This window comes from Pipistrellus hanaki, assembly GCF_964339955.1.
Source record: "Pipistrellus hanaki genome assembly, chromosome: X".
Classification (NCBI taxonomy): domain Eukaryota; kingdom Metazoa; phylum Chordata; class Mammalia; order Chiroptera; family Vespertilionidae; genus Pipistrellus; species Pipistrellus hanaki.
Window position 1 is genome coordinate 30,424,744 of NC_140524.1, and position 16,893 is coordinate 30,441,636.

Below are 16,893 nucleotides of genomic sequence, written 5' to 3' on the forward strand. Positions count from 1 at the left end.
AAATCATTACACTACCTTTCCTGCTTCCAATCATTATAGCCAAAAGGTATGGTGCCATTCATAATTTCTGGTAGCTGATCTCTGGGTGACATGGTTATCAGTTGCAGTAGGAAATAATGGTTCACCACCACAAGTACAGTTTGAAAGTGTGCTGTTGAAAATACCTTCCCATTAAACAAGCAAACAAACAAAACTTAATTTCAGTTGGTTCACGTTGATTTTCTTTGTTATTGATTTTAATGTTCTAATATTATCGTACTTACACAATCATAAGAGTACTTAGAAACAAGATTGAAATAAGTGATATTTCCCATTATGCATTTTTTGAAAAAAAAATACAACCTACAACTTATGGATTAAATGAATATGTTTAAAAATGCCAAGGTCAGGACATTTAAATATTGTTTTCATAACTATTGTTTTAGGTACATGATAGTGGACACTCAATATATGCTTGTTTGATTATTGAAATGTGCACAAATTCTTCAACATCTCTTAGTTTTTTAAAGTCTCAATTTCTTTACATATCAGTGCTGGCACAATTCCTGGAACATAGTGGATGCTTCAAGATCATTTTCTGGATTGACTTTTTCTTATAATTGCAGTAATTTTGGGGATAAACATATAAGGGTATATGAGTTCATGTGTATGGTTTTTGTTAACAAAAAGGCATATGTCTTTTTAAATTCCTAGCAAATTATTAGAATAATCTAGATAACTGGGCACCTGTCCTATATAGATCGCATGCTCCATCATTATTGGTTACATTTTGGTTTACATTGGCCATTCTGAAACTGGCAATTTAGTGTGCCTTCTTCCTTATATCCACCATTGAAATACAAATATTGGTCCCATGAGCAAAAGGACTTGTGAATTCTCCAATTTTCTGTTGCATAAGTGTGTCTAGGGAATCTCTAAAGTTGAATAAATGCTTTAGGAAATCCACCTATAGTATCAGACTGTGGGGATCTCCAGAAGCTGTAAATCAGTTCTTCATAAAAGGAGAAACGTGACAGAGCCCTTTGTACACTGGAATTAAAAAGGGAAACAATATTTTTGTAAGAGCTAAAGGGAGACAGATGCAGACGAAATGAATTAACGGCTCCAGGGAGCTGTGGAAGATGAGTGAGGAAAATGAGAGGGAAGAATATGAGGGAAAATATAAAGAGGCGGTAGACGAGAGAGGTTTTTTTTTTTGTTTTTGTTTTGTTTTGTTTTGTTTTGTTTTGTTTTTTTTTTAATGATTAAACTGACTGCTGAATTGCCAGGAGAAAAACAAGCTGAGTTAGTTTCATTTCATGAAATTCTTAGGCATCAACTGCCCCTTCCTTCCTTCCTGTATCTTCAAAAAACAACAACCAGCACAAAAAAAAAAAAAAAAAGAAAAGAAAAAACCAACCCAAAAAAGTAACAAAGAGACAGCAAGTGTGAGAGTGAGATTATCATGGTTTTAAATCCTATATCTCGTTTCTATGGCTGTTATGGTTTGTTCGTGTGCCATTCTGCCTGAATTCCCCTTTCATTAATGAGCTGTTTCCTTAATCGTTGGTTACAGAAATTCCTTAGACTTCAGTGTTTTCCAGTCACTGGAGAAGTGACTGGCCAGATGGTTTTTTTTTCCTCCTTTCAGAATTCTTACGTGGGAATTGAGGATGTATCCTGAAAGTATTTTCCCTCCACAGTTCAGGGGTCCGGCAGTTCTTAAAGAGGAATCTTTTATTTAGGATTAAAAGATACACGTTTTTGTTTTGTTTTGGATAAAGGTAGTGGGCTTTAGTAAGGTTCATTTACATACTGGTGGCAGGACCCAGGTTTTATAGCCATCCCCTTCACCATTGCTTTTTTTAACAGCCCCAAAGAGAGAATGTTTTGGAAGCAGTTGCTATCCCCCTACAGAGTCCGGTTGTTTTCTTTTGTTTCTTTGTTGCGGTGAGGTGGGGGTAGGAGGTGGGGTGATGGTGAGCGGCAGGAATCCTTTGGATTCCGGGAGCTGAAGGCAGTGCTGGAAAGGGGTCGATGGGAATAAACGTGATTTGAGAGTGCTTAGCCCTGTACATTTCTAACCTTCAGAGGTGTGATGGGTTTACAGTGCTCCCTCTTTGCAAATACCTGTACCAAAAGCCAGAAAGATGGGAACGCAGGGTTCCAAGATATCCCCCTGGCGTCACCCTCTTTCGGAAACCGAATCCGGACTCCCAGCTCTGAAGCTCAGAGACCATTCAGCCCGGAAGCCGTCCCCGCGCCGCAGCTGCCACCACCCAGGGTGGAGAGCAGCTGGAACCTTTGGTGCGCGCCCACCACAGCCGCGAGCAACTCTTCCCAGTAATTAGCGCCAGCTAAGGCTCCAAATGTGCCTAATTGCAACCCCTAGCGGGCTCTCGGCTCGGCCATAGCCTGCCGCTTTCCTGTCCCTGCTCTGGCGGAGAAAAATTACAAACGTGCGTGCACACACACATACACACGCACACTCGCCCTGCTTTCTTCGCTCAAGAAAACCATCAATAAACGTCTCTCTCCCAAAGAAGGTGCGACTCTTCGCGCTCTCTTCTCTTTACCTAGAGAGGTTAGATGTCCGCGAGAACACACGCGGGGCTCTTTGCTGCTCTGCGCAGTGCGCCCCCTACCTGTGTGTGGCTGGGGTGGCGCTGGGGCGGAGGGAGGGGGGGGGGCGGTTTGGGAGGACCCGAGACTCGGATTTCTCCAGTTGGTGCGGCTCCCCTGGCTCGGCACTTGGTATCTCCCGCAGTCTGGCTCTCGCCCGGAAGCCGGGAAGGAGAAGGAGATTGTGGGCGTCGCCGCCGCCCTTCCTGGAACCGGAGCCAAACTCCAATAGGGTGCCAACGCCTCATGCTTCAGACTCACATCTGGCCCAGACGTGCAGATGCTGGAGGCTGGAGTAGCTCCTCCAAGCCGGGCGCTCCAAGTCCCGAGCATGTCAAAATAGGACTCCTAAGGCTCCCAAAGCGAGTTTAGGGGCATGACGATTCCGCTTTTCCGCTTTTTCCTGGGAGCTGAAGAGGGTGGAGAGGGAGGGTATCCAGGGCTTGGGGAAGCGTGCTGGGTTCGCCAGGGTACGTGCCCTCTTGCCCGGCTGGGGGAGCCGGTTGGGGAGCTCAGGGAATTGGGCGGCCAGGGTAGGCAGGAGCTAGAGCCCCGGGCCCCCCTCCAGTCGGACATTGTAAGTGCTGACTTGACTCGCTGCCAGGAGGCTGCGTGTGGCCGGCCTCTGCGCGCTGGGGTCTCGCTGTCAGCGGGAGGCAGTCGGCAGTGCCTCACACACACCTATGCCCGAGCTTGCGGGTCACTTAATGCACTGCAGCCACCGGCTTGGCCATGCTGGAAGGCTGAGAGAGTGGAAAAGGAGGAACCCCAACACATCTCTCTCCTTCGCTTTTTTTTCTTTTTCTTTTTGCCAAAGTTATACTGGCAAGAGACTTGGCATTCTTTCTAAGTCGGTCCTGAGGTTTTACACATCGAGCAGTAATAGCACTCCTTTGTGTGTGGTGTGTGTGCACGCGCGTTCGCGTATGAAACACCGTCCCGGGGATGACAAACACTCTTCCGACGCCCCAACCCCACCTAACCCTTGGGGGAAAATAACAGGAGCCGGTCGAGAGTCCCGTGGCCAGGTACTCATGGTGGTCCCAAATATAAATTCTGTTGATCCATATTCCTTCCTCTGCTCTCATGCTCAGCTCCTTCCCTCTCGCCACCTTCTAACACCCAGATTTTTCTAATCTCGACTTCTCTTCCTCAGCCCGATACCTGCTCCCTCAGTCCTCCTCCTCCTCCTCTTTCTCCCTCGCCCTATCTCAGCTGCGGCTAAAACCTGGAGTCTTGGGGAAAAGGGAAAAGGGGGAAGAAAAAAAAAAAAAACACCAAAAAAAAAAAAAAAAAAGAGCCTGGGCTGTGGAGCTGTCAAACCGGGCATGCTCAGTAGACAGGGCAGGTTTTTTGGTCTCGAGTAGCGGAGAAACATTTTTTTGCACCACCCCGACCAGCCTTAGAGCGCGGCGGCGGCGGCCACGGCAACATCCACGCAGCCATCAGCGGTGCAGACGCCCCGCACCCCGGAGCGCTGCGGGCTCCGGCTTTGCCCGGAGTTCACCTCCGAGTGCCCCGGGGGCTGAGCTCACCCCATCTGCTCGCACACACACACGCACACTCTCTCTTGCACGGACACACACGCGTACACACACTCTCGCACACACGTACGACCCCGGGCGCAGGCACCCTCTCGGCAGCGGGCGTCCACCGGCGTGGCGGGAGCCAGGTTCGGTCCCTGCCCTCGGCGGCTGCCGGCGGAGAGCACCGCTGCCCCCGGCCGGAGGACAGCGATGGGGGGGCGCGAGCGGCAGCTCGCACAGTAATGTGGATGTACAGCCCTTTCCTGCAGGAACCGGCTGAGAAGCCTGAAGTCCCGGGTGCTGGCAACGGCCGGCGGGGCTGAGCACCTGGCACGAGGGCGGGGGACCGCACCTGGGGACCATACCGAAACTTGCGCCCTGACTAGGTAGGTGCGTTTCTCCCTCTGACTCGCCCCCCTCCCGACCTAAGGACCCTGGGCGAACTTCGCCCCTGGGCTGCGGGCGGCGGATGGGTAGCTCCGGGCTGTGAGCTGCGAGCTGTACCCGCTCTGGGAGTCCTGCCCGAGGTGGCAGAACCTCCGCTCCTTCTTTCTTGGGTCCTGCCGGGCTCGGGGCTCGGGGCTCGGGGCTCGGGGCTCGGGGCTCGGGGCTGGGGACCACCCAGGGCAGATGAGAGGTCGGCCTCGTTCGCAGTTCCAGGGGGCATTGGGGGCGCTGCCCTTCGAGGGCTTGCTTGGGCTTCTCAGGCGACACTTTTGTCAACCAACTCCTCCGGTTCCGAAAGGGGTGGGTGTCCTCGCCCGGGCTCTCCCGCAGATCCCAGGCGCTCTAACAAGTGGACCCGGACGCGGGGGGACAGGGTCCTCGGTCCCAGAAGAGACTAGGGGGCGCCTCTCCTCGGGCATCTCTCCCACCTGGAGCGCCCGCCCCCGGGCTCCACCACTCAGGTCCTGCTCCCGCTGTCTCTCAGAAGATGCCTGGGAGCTAGGACACACTTTGGTACCTGTTTGCTTCTGAATTTCTCTTCGGATCTCACCCGGGAAGCCCAGGTTCGGGGAGGGGAGAGAACTTCGGGACCTCCTAACCTGCGCAGTCTGGGGCCGCACCCGTAGCGCCCTCCCTGTATCCCAATCTTTGTCCAAAGAGGCAGTCATTACGCAGCAGTTGCTGCCCTGGGAACCGTCGGTGTTGGCTTTAAGCAGGCGCTCCGCTGCGCGGGTTTGTGCATTTTCCCATTTCCTCCTGAAACGTGCGTGGTCCCGGGAATCTAGCGAGGACCAGCGCACCTGCCAAGCGCCCGGTACCCTCTCGGCATGCCTGGGGAAATGTAATATCGCTCTCTTCCACGCCATGACCGGCGGATTGCCAAGTCAGTTTCAGGATGCTTTTTTTCCTAGAGGTGGAGAAGGGGAGAGTGTTGGAGTGACTTGGTGAGTTGATGTGTTTGCAGTCAGGAGTGTATTTAAACATTCCTAGTGCAGCCGGTTGTTTACAATTGCGGAGACAGAGGATCTCACTCTACTAGTAGATGCCTTCTCCACGCCTATTTCGCCACCGGGCTTGCAGGGCCGGGGGCAGGGGCTGGTTTGCAGCTTGAGCTTGCCCTAGGCAGCTTGGGGTTTCACTGATCTGCATCACTGCTACTGGCGATATGCTAATATGTGAAGAAAAACTCTACATCTCCCATATGAAGCAGTTGGTTAGGAGACGCCCTGAACTTTCCAGTTTTTTTTTTTTTTCTCTCCCTTGGGATTTTAATCTGGAGATGTATTTGAGGTGACCCCAAGAAATAAAACAAAGAAGTTTCTGGTTGCACAGAAGGGAAATCAGTAGCCATTCGGTTTTAGAGACCAAAGGGAAATGAAACACCCCAGTGGACTCTAATAGGTACTGTTAGATAGCGTTTAATTGATCGCATTTGTGATAAGGGTCATAGACAGCTTCCTTGAATTTTAGATGGTGGTTTTATGATTAAAATTAACAAACCAAGTACACTATACTGTGAGAATCAATCGGTACTCTTAACCTGTTTGGGGAAGACATTGTGAATGTCTTCTCTATTATTATCTTTCGGCTGAAATATCCTAGTTTATCTTCTTAGTCCAAAGACTTTCGATTTGGAGCATAAGTTACTCCAGTGCTGCCAAGAAAGAGTAAAGTCTAAGAAGGAAAGATTATTATTATTATTATTTTATTAAAAAGACATCCACAATTACCCAACATTTTGCTCCATGATTACCCAACATTGGCTTGCTTGCTCACCCCCACCCCTTGCTCTTCATATCTGCAATGTGGGGGGAAAAAGAATTTTCATAAGGCATAGTATGATCCTTAAAATAACTGAAAAAGCAGAATCCCAGTTTTGCCATTTTTGTCCAAGTTTATAAGACTTTGTTTTGGTGATGTGTCGAGTAATTTACTATTGCAAACTTGTTTTTAACGGGTAGTTAAGAGCTTTCAAGTATGCCAAAGTAATGGAACCTTTTACTGCTAGCAAAAGAAAGTCACAAGATGCATTCAGAAAGGGGTTCATGTAATTTCTAAAATGAATCTATGCTCTAAATGTTATTTAAAAGTTTTCAGATTGTCCCCCTGGATTTTTTTTTTTTTTTGAAAAACAGGTGTTTCTAGAAAACAACTCTAAGAAGAAATGTTAGCATTTGCACAATAAAACTTATAGAGTCTTGTCCCTGAACAAAGCCAGGTACATAGTAGAAAATGAACATTTTTTTTGAATACATGAATTATTTACCATTAGTTCTAGGTCCCAATTATAAATTAAAAAATGGTCATGTCACTTGACAAACTGTACATTGGAGCTGAAGGGAAGAATGCTTTGTGGAATCATTGTGCTATAAGGGTGATTAAGTGAGATTCCAAATATTCAGACCTGTGATAAAAAGTAAAATCAGATTATGAATAACTATCATCTCATTCAAAGGCCTAATTGGAAGTCAGAATACCCTAAAGGCCTCATTGTTTCAATTCAGATATCATATGTGTAAATAATGCTGACAGCCATTGTACCTTTCTGATGCCTTTAATACAAAGATTCGTGCTGAAGCAGAACAGTCAAACATTCAAGTTTATTCTGTATGGTATTACAATATCACTTTAAAATTTCAAACTGTAAAATATACTTTTGATATATTGCTTCTGAAAACAGAAGGCTTAGTGTGGAACTTTATATTCCATGACAGCTTTAAAAACTTGGAAGTGGTAAGAAGGGTCAATATTAATTAATATAACAATTTTTTTATTCCATTTGGTGTTACAGATAGCAATTAGAATCCCTGTCATTTTTGCTTGAAGCTTGCTTTTCCGAAAGTCCATTATTTTCAGTTTTAAGTATATTATATCAAGTGCTTGGTATAGATTATGGTTAATAAATTCCCCGAAGTTTCCAAAAGAAGTGATTTACTTGTTTATTTACTTACCTACTGACCTGAGATCAAAAGAATACCAGTACTTTCAATACTTGACTCAGTGATTAATTTCCAAAAGTGGAAACATATTTTCTTAGTACTGTCCTATTTGTTCTCTCTGTTATATACACACAAACACATACACGTAGAAGCAATCTCATGAGAATGCCATGCATCAGATATAAAACATGTATAATTCTATTAAAATTATATATTTAATTTGCTGTCAATTTACCCTCAAAATAGTAGTCTGTGCATAATTGACAAAAAAAAAAAAGAGATTTCTCCATAATTTACCATTTGGGAAAAAAGGTTTGAACTGGATTGCTAGAACAACTATAGGCACATTAAGTGCTGAAGAATATCGTAAGGGATTGTTTTTAACAATTCTGATCAATAGCATATATCCATTGCTGGAAATATAGCTGCTGCTAATTAGAATAAAATTAAAAGGAATCAAATTTCAGAACTGTTCACATATATAATAACTACTTTAAATCATATGCACATTCTGAGTATTAAATCAGAATCTCTTTTAAATGGAGTTTACTATTATTTTTCCTTCCCCTAAAAGGTTAAACATTCTGAAATCTGGATTAATAATGTATTATTTCTACTCCTTTCTGTTTTCCATTGACTTTTTTAGAACTGAGAAAGTAAATATCAAATAGAATCAGCTAGCTTGAGCAAGTGAATGCTATAAAAGGTTTCACACAGTTTTTGATTATTCCTAACAACCGGGAAGGTCCAACCATAGGTGTCTCTTCAGTATGTAGTATTCTACTCTGACAATTTAGATGATGTATAGAGTTTTTGTAGTTTGCTAGATGTACTGTGGTACAATTTAACCAGACCAACACAATTTCTTACATTTGGAACCCATGAAAAAGGGCTGAGGAAATTGGACTGTGATGGCACAAACTGAAAATTATTATATAATAAACATTTATATATAATTGCACTGCTAACATTTCTATAGTCAAAGCAAACTGGTTTTAATTGGAAATAGTGAATATTTTCACAGTTGATCTTGGATCCCTAATATTTTGAAAATAGTAATTTAGACTCTGATAAATAAAGCCTGTTAAGTTATTATATAACGTCAGGACTCATTTGTAGACCTGGAAGTATAATCTTGGATGACTTACAACTTAAAAAAAATTCTGAATTTTACTTCCTGTCCAAGCCTCCACTTTAGGTAAACAATAGCATATGGTGAAACATGCATATATGCCAACTAACCACTACCTCTTGGATGATGTTAGCAATGTGATGTAATGATTTTGAAATTTTGGGTTCTCCATCCCCATCCTACTCTAACTGTATGCGTGGAGACATTAATTGGGAAATGGACAGAAGAAAATGTGTTAAATAATCTCTTTTTGTATCAGTGGATCACCCTCTGTGAAGCTTATACCTGGAGCCTTAATATCATTGTTTATGGTGCTGAGATTAATATGTTTTTTCTGGGTAGTTATGACAGATCTCTATGGCTGTATCTAGGTGATGCCCAAATATGTGAGTGAAAAGTTCTGTCAACCATCCAGCTGTTTGGGTTGATGCAAACATCTGGTTGGTTGAGAGAATTTTTTACTGAGTCTCTGGATGTTTTGGAATCATTTAATAGGCTGACGAATTTTAGTACCTCTATCAAAAAATAAAAAATAGAATGAAACACTTTAAAACATATGCAGAGTATCTTAAACACTCTTGGTTTACTATAAAACCAAATGAACTAAATGCCATCCTGAATCTACGGCTTTGTATGATATGTATAAGGGATGTTGCTCATATCCCTCAGCAATTACAGAAACAAAAACACACTGGCCTTTTCAACAATCCAGGAAATTAAGAACTTTAACTTCAATTCTGCCTCCCCCCTTTTCCCCCGGTACTTATTCATCAATTGAAAGAAATAAACTTTCTTTCAATTGATGTTTGATATGTTGGCTTCTTACAATTTCCTGCACCTCATTTTCTACTGATTCTTCTACTGCCATGGAAACTAGACAGGACAGACAGCTGCGAGTCACTAATTCAGGATGGGAACCTGCTTGTTAATTTAATTTCATGCCAGCCTGTTGGTCCCTGAAAGTAACTGTAAAAGGCTGGGGAATTGAATTTGCAAGCAACAAATGATTAAGCGGAACAAAAATCAGTACAATCTTTGTCATTTTCCTGAGAATTTTACTGCAACCCTCTTTGTCCCTACTCAAGCAGTTCTTTTAAAAATAATCACAGAAATAGAGGTTTGATTTGTGCATTCCTATTGGTATTTATATATGCTACAGAACATTTTTGTTCTATGAGGATATATATAGCTGTAAATAGTTTCATAATAGCTATGTCATTGAAAAAAACATATTCTTCCAAATTATGGTTCCGTAGACTTTGAGGAAGCCAATTAGTGATCACAATAAAGTATAAATGATGTTTGAATTTTCTGGTAGGATTGGTTATTTTTCCTTTTCAGACATAAAAATAATTGTATTAAACTACATATGCCCCACATTTTTGTTGCAGAGACCAAATAGATTTGAATATTATTTCTCTAAAATCTGTAAGATACTCATTTTACTTGTCACCATAAAGCATACTGACTGTTTTAATTTCAATTGACTGAAGTTGTCAGTTGATAAGTAGTTGACAATGAGGAAATTGCCTTTTAATGTTTCTCGTATTCTGTTCTAACTTTTTATTTTTTATTTATTTGATTTTAAAGAGAGGAAGGGAGAGAGAGAGGGAGAGAGAGGGTGTGTGTGTGTGTGTGTGTGTGTGTGTGTGTGTGTGTGAGAGAGAGAGAGAGAGAGAGAGAGAGAGAGAGAGAGAGAGAGAGATGGAGAGAGAGAGATGGAGAGAGAGAGAGAGAGAGAGAGAGAGAGAGAGAGAGAGAGAGAGAGAGAGAGAGAGATTGAGAGAGAGAGAGAGAGAAAGAGAGATTGCTATTGCTATGAGAGAGAAACATAGATTGGTTGTCTCCTGTATGTGCCCTGACCTGGAATTGAACCTGCCACCTTTTAGTGTAGGGGCCAATGCTGCAACCAACTGAGCCACACCAACAAGGGCTGTTTTAACTTTTTTGTGGCTGATTAAACCTTACAAAATGGAGTTTTGGAATTACAAGCTGAATTTCAGTCCATGTTTAACCCTTTGCAATATTATCAGCTATGGGTCTCAAGAAACTAATATTTTTTTCTGTAAATTTATAGTTGTGTACAAATTTCTATATTATGGCTAAGAAAGAGTGATTCCCAAAAAGGATTTTAGTCACCAGATATTTTTCTGTTTGAAAGTGACTAGAATTTTCAAATTAAAAATATCCCAGATGGAATTATTAAAGATAGAATGAAGTAGTGATTTAACAGATTTCGAAAATTATGTTTTTATTTTTAATTTTTAGGGAAGATTGACATCAGTATCCAGTTTTTAGGTATTCAGTTGCATATATATTTAGTTAATTGGGTTATTTTTATTACTTGAGCTATATCTATGTAGTACCAGGATATCTGAGTAAAATATAAAAAAAGTTATCAATTATTATTGTTGAACATGTAGATTTCCTAGTATCTATCTGTGTCTCATCCTCTTTGTCATGTCGATTTCCTCTAACCTTTAGCAGATGGTTGGCATTTGGATGTACAATGAAAAAAAAAAAACAAAACAGTCAATCGTCTGCAGGTTTCCAAATACCTGATCGGTGAATTTTGACTGTTCATTCAAATGATGTTCTGGATTTAGTCTCAGTTTTCCTTTAGAAATTACTATATATTTATTTTTCAGTTTTTCTATTTAGTTAAGTGGTGTTGTAAATATTCAGAATGCTGATGCAGATATGTGTGTGTGTGTGTGTGTGTGTGTGTGTGTGTGTGTATGGGGGTTAACTTTTAGTAGAATCCCTATGTGGTTACATCAAAGGAAATCCATTTTTATTTTAATGTTTAGAATCACAGTTTAGTATTTTTAGCTGCCTGGATAAATGAAGGTTTTAAAAGCAGCCAAAAAAAGAAATACATTGCTATTAGTTTGCATACTTCAGGGAAAATCTGATCACTAGTTAAAGTAAAAGAGAAAATTTCCCAGTTGTATTGTTTTGCATAATTGGTTGATTTTAAGTGTTTATATTACTTCTAATGCCTCTATCTGGTTTAGACACCTGTCAAAGAGAAGGTGCCAGATTATGGACAATTGGTTTATTAGATATTGCAATCCTGGTGTCCCAGCTGTATAGACATTTTAAGAAAACTTCACTTATTCAGAGAAATTAGAAAAAAGAAAAAAAAAAACAAGAAAAAAACCCCACAACAACCTGCAGATGGCCTATCTCAATAATTCAGGTTTTTTTCAGGTACACTTAAAATTAAATATCCTAAGAGATGATTAATTCAGGAAAGTTATTGATAATGAACTCATCTTATGCTACACATTCTTTGCACCTATGATGATGCCTTATTAAAAGTGTCTCAATCTTGCTAATTATCACCTGTGCTTAAATATAGAGGTATATAAATACACTAAAACCACACAGTGAGTGGAAGCCTTCTAGACCTGAAATGTTCCTAGTTAACTCAGTTCCTATCAACCAAATGTTTCTGATCAACATCTTAAAGTTATACTTTATACATTCCTCCCTTTTTTAAATAGTGTTTTTCTTTTTTAAACCTGCTCTACTTAATTGCAAGCATTTGAGTGATATTGATTTGGAATTCCCTGCTTTATTAGCCCAAGAATATGTTTGTGTTCATGTGTGTGAGGATGGGAGTTTTCTCTAAAGGAATATTTATTGAAAAGTATATGTACATTTTTAGATGGATTTGCAAGCATCATTTATGGAAATATACAAGTATATCACCTATTTGCTTATTCTGTGCCTGAAATTTTTTTTGTGTGTGATTTTGACTCATTATGTGTGCAGTGCTTTAAGCAATGTAGAGAGGCATTGACAGGATCACTATGTAAGTCAAATAAGAAATTCCTTTTGGAAAGATAGTATTAATTTCACTTATGAGATCTGATAACTTCTTAAAGGAGGAGGCTATGCAGTTGATTGGCTAACTGATACCTATCGCTTAGCCTTAAAAAAATTCTTGTGCCTTGAAATACCAATAAGATCACTCTCATTTCTTTCCTCCTCACTCTCGTCCTTCCTCCCTCCCTTCCTTCATTTTTCTTTGTTTCAACTGTTTCCAAGACTTGAGATAATATATATTATAGGTTTATGAGAAAGGAAGCTCTGGGCCATTCACTGAAATATTGAGATTGATTAATTTTTTCTTTTAAAAATTATTTACTGATTTTAGACAGAGAGGAAAGGAAAGAGATAAAGAAACATCATTTTGTTGTTCCACTTATTTATATATTCATTGGTAGATTCTTGTAGGTGCCCTGACCAGGGATCAAATCTACAACCTTGTATATGGGGACAGTTCTCTAACCAACTGAGCTACCTGGCTATGACTGTTATTTTTCTAAATCTGACCAATTTTTTATGTCTATATTAGATTATCTATATCTATATCTATATCTATATCTATATCTATCTATATCTATATCTATATCTATATCTATATCTATATCTATATCTATATCTATATCTATATCTATCTATATCTATATCTATTTCTATATCTATATCTATAATCATCTATATCCATATCTGTATCATTTATATCATCTATATCTATCTATCTGTAAGTCTAAGTAACATTTACGATCAACCAGTCACTATGATGCGCACTGTCCACCAGGGGGTAGACGCTCAATGCAGGAGCTGTCTCCTGGTGGTCAGTGTGCTCCCACAGCCAAACTCCTACAGTCCCTCCCCAAGGCTGGCTGGCCATGATTAGGACTGGGCAAGACAGCCCTGATTGGCCCTGATTACAGCCCAAGCTGAGGGACCCCACCCATGCACAAACTGGTGCCCTGGACTAATAGTTATAAGTATAATGTGAAATTTATGTTGTTTTTGGCTCATACATTTTTTTCAATTATCTTGGGTAGAGCAAAAATAACACACCTATTTCCTGGGTTGATTCTGTTTATTACAAATTTACTGTATGTATGCACGTATCTGTATGTTAGTGCATTTGTGATTTATCTTTTATGTTAATCTATTAAAATGTCAGCACTTAGGTGTGATACCATTTATTTTTGGTTGTGAATCTATGAAGTGTTAACACAAGGGTGCTACTTTTTTTTTTCATTGTTTTGTTCTATTCTCCTGTTTGAGATATTGCACTGATGAAACATTGGACAACTTGTGAAAGTGAGGTAATTTTAATGTAAACAATTAGAATTCAGTGCAAGAGAAATATATTTAAGGGTAACTTAATGTGAAATAGAGAACATTTTAACAATATATTTCTATAAAACAGAGTAAAAGATGCTTAAGAAAATGTGTAAAGCTGTGCTAGACATTTAGCAAAATCCTTGGTGCTGTTTTGTTGTTGAAAGGGCAGAAAAAGAATCAACATTTACACAGAGCTCTGGTGCAATGAGTCTTGAAGTCTCAGGTGTTTTCCACAAAGATCCCAAGATACATTAACTGACCTCTCCTCCACCCCCTTAACAGTCATAGTCAGGTAGCTCAGTTGGTTAGAGAACTGTCCCAATATACAAGGTTGTAGATTTGATCCCTGGTCAGGGCACCTACAAGAATCTACCAATGAATATATAAATAAGTGGAACAACAAAATAATGTTTGGTTATGCATCATAAAACAATCTTTATGAAAAAAAGAACTTCATCTGTTTGTTCATTCATTCATTCATTCATTCATTCACCAAGACTTTTTAAATTCCTCTGTTTACCCAGAGATAAAAAGCCATAAAAAGAAAACCATTTAGTGGAGGAGGCAGACATATAAACATATTCTTATCCTGTGACAGATGCTCTGGAAAGAGATTATTTAGAATCCCCTGGAAGCTCAAAGGTAGGTATTCTATCTAATAAAAGAGTAATATACAAATTAACAATCACTCTGCTACACCCACAGGCCACGCCCATCAGCCAATCAGTAGAGAGTATGCAAATTAACCCAATTAAGATGGCTGCGACCACAGAGAGAACAGGAGGGAGGCTTGGGTTTCCCTGGTAATGGGGTAAGCCAAGCTTTCCACACACCCTGGCCAGCCCAGACCTCCATTTAAGGCTACAAAGTTTCAATTATAGAAGATAAATAAATTCTTCTCCTTTCCTCTCTGTAAAAATAATCAATGAAACATATTTTTAAACAAATCTTTACCAGGACCTACAGGGCCCTCCGTGATTTGGTCCATGACTGTTTATTGGGCTTCATGTCTTACCATTCTCCCACTAAACCTTATTCATAACATTGTAGTCATAATGCATTCCATTTTGTTTCTTAAACATAGCATGCATTTTGGTCTCTCACGGCCTTTGCACTTGTTATTTCCTCTGCCCAAAATGAATTTTCTCCAAGATTTTTATAGGCTTACTTTCTCACTTCATTCAGGTCTTTGATAAAATATTTCTTCATCATAGAGGCCTTCCCTGGCAATCCTATGTAAGGAGTCCTATCATAAATTTTCATTTTCTGTGCATTTAACCACTTTTATTTTTCCTCATTTTATTCATCATGACCTGGCATCAACTGTACTTTTTAAAAAATTTATAATTTATCAACTCTACTTGCATATTAGCTCTATGAGAGCATGGGCTTTGTGTGTGTTTTGTTTATTACTGCATTCCTATTGCCTAGCACAGTGCCTGCCATGCATGTAGTAGGTATTTAATAAGTGTTGGTTGAATAAATGACTGAATAATAAGGACTTGATGAAGTGTTAGTTACCATGGATTTGGCAGTTTGCAGCAAAAGCCTTAAAATGCTCATACCATTTGACCCAGTAATTCTACTTCTGGGAATTTGTCCTAAAGAAATAATGTGAAGTGCAGAAACAGCTATATTTGCAAAGATTTTCACCAAGCTTTATTTGTAATGGAGGAAAAAATGAAGGAACCTAAATGTTCAACAAGGGAATTGCTAAGTGATTTATGGTACATCTAGACAATGCAATATTTTATGGCCATTAAAGTTGATGTTTACAAATATTGTATGATAAAAGGAAAATGTTTATGTTATCCTATCAAGTGATAAAGCAGGATACAAAATTATATATTCCCAATGTGTAAGAAAGAAAAAAAATATACTGGAAAAAGATGCACAAAAGTTCTAAAATAATTTTCTTAGGGGTGAGTAACAGGTGATTTTTTTCCCTTTATACCTTTCATGTTTTCTAGATTTTCAATAATAAATCTGTATAACTTTCATTACAGAAAAAATACATTTGCAAAACAAATAGGACACAAAAACCCCACAGAAATAAATATTACCACTATATAAGTGAAGTTTATGTAATAAATAACAAGGAGGATAAATCTGTTGTCCTTGAATGATGGTGCTGGAAGGAGAGGAATTTACCAGTTGTAACTGGGGCCAACTGGTTCTCTGTCTAAAGAGGTGAACATTATAAACTGATGAACAAAAATAGATACAGAGGCAGAGAAGCAACAAATAGACTGTCAAACTACAGTGGGAACGCTGAGAAGGTTGGGGGGAGGGGTAAGAGATCAACCGAAGGACTTGTATGCATGCATATAATCATGACCAATGGATGCAAAACATTGGGGTGTGGGATGAGGGCATGTGCAAGAGGGTAGGGGAGGCCAGGGGAAGTTCAATGGGGAAAAAAGTGAGATATATGTATTACTATTTGTAATACTTTAAACAACAAAATAAAATTAAAAAAACAAAGAGGTACAGAAGAAATTGAGATCTATTGATCCAATCAATTCTTGTTTTTAATTTTTTTTTTTTTAATGTTGACATTATTGCAGGAATCCTTCTCCCTTCCCCCTTTTGCCTACCTCCACCTTCCTCTGCTTCCCTCTTCTTTGGCCTTTATCAAATTATTGTCTGCATCCATAGGGTATGCATATATATTCTTTAGCTATTTCCTTCAACTTCTTTGTCCAGTCAGGCCCCCCTCCCCACCCATACCTCTCCCTTTGGGGACTGGCCAGTCTGTTCCGTGTGCCATGCTTCTGGTTCCATTTCCTTTGTCAGTTTATTTTTGTTCATTAGATTACATATATTAGTGAGAACATACTGTATTTGTATTTCTCTGACTGGCTTATTTCACTTAGCATAATACTCTCCAGGTCCATCCATGCTATCACAAATGGTAAGACTTCCTTCTTTTTTATAGCTGCATAGTATTCCATTGTGTGAATGTACCACAGGTTGTTTTTTTTTGTTTGTTTTGTTTTTTTAATCTACTTCTATCCTGATGGGCACTTCTGCTGTTTCCAGATCTTGGCAATGGTGAATAATGCTGCAATGAACATCAGGGTGCATATATACT

General features: G+C 40.1%; 1 protein-coding gene across 3 annotated transcripts in view; it reads left to right on the plus strand.

Moving 5' to 3' along the window:
- Positions 1-3,277: 3,277 nt before the first annotated feature.
- TENM1 (teneurin transmembrane protein 1) overlaps positions 3,278-16,893 on the plus strand; it is a 915,501-nt gene continuing 901,885 nt past the window's right edge. For 2 of the 3 annotated variants that reach the window (XM_084870761.1, XM_084870765.1), the window contains exon 1: positions 3,278-4,517. The gene's annotated coding sequence lies outside the window, so the exon portion shown is untranslated. The remainder of the gene's footprint in view (positions 4,518-16,893) is intronic. The other variant, XM_084870762.1, reaches the window with a different exon arrangement.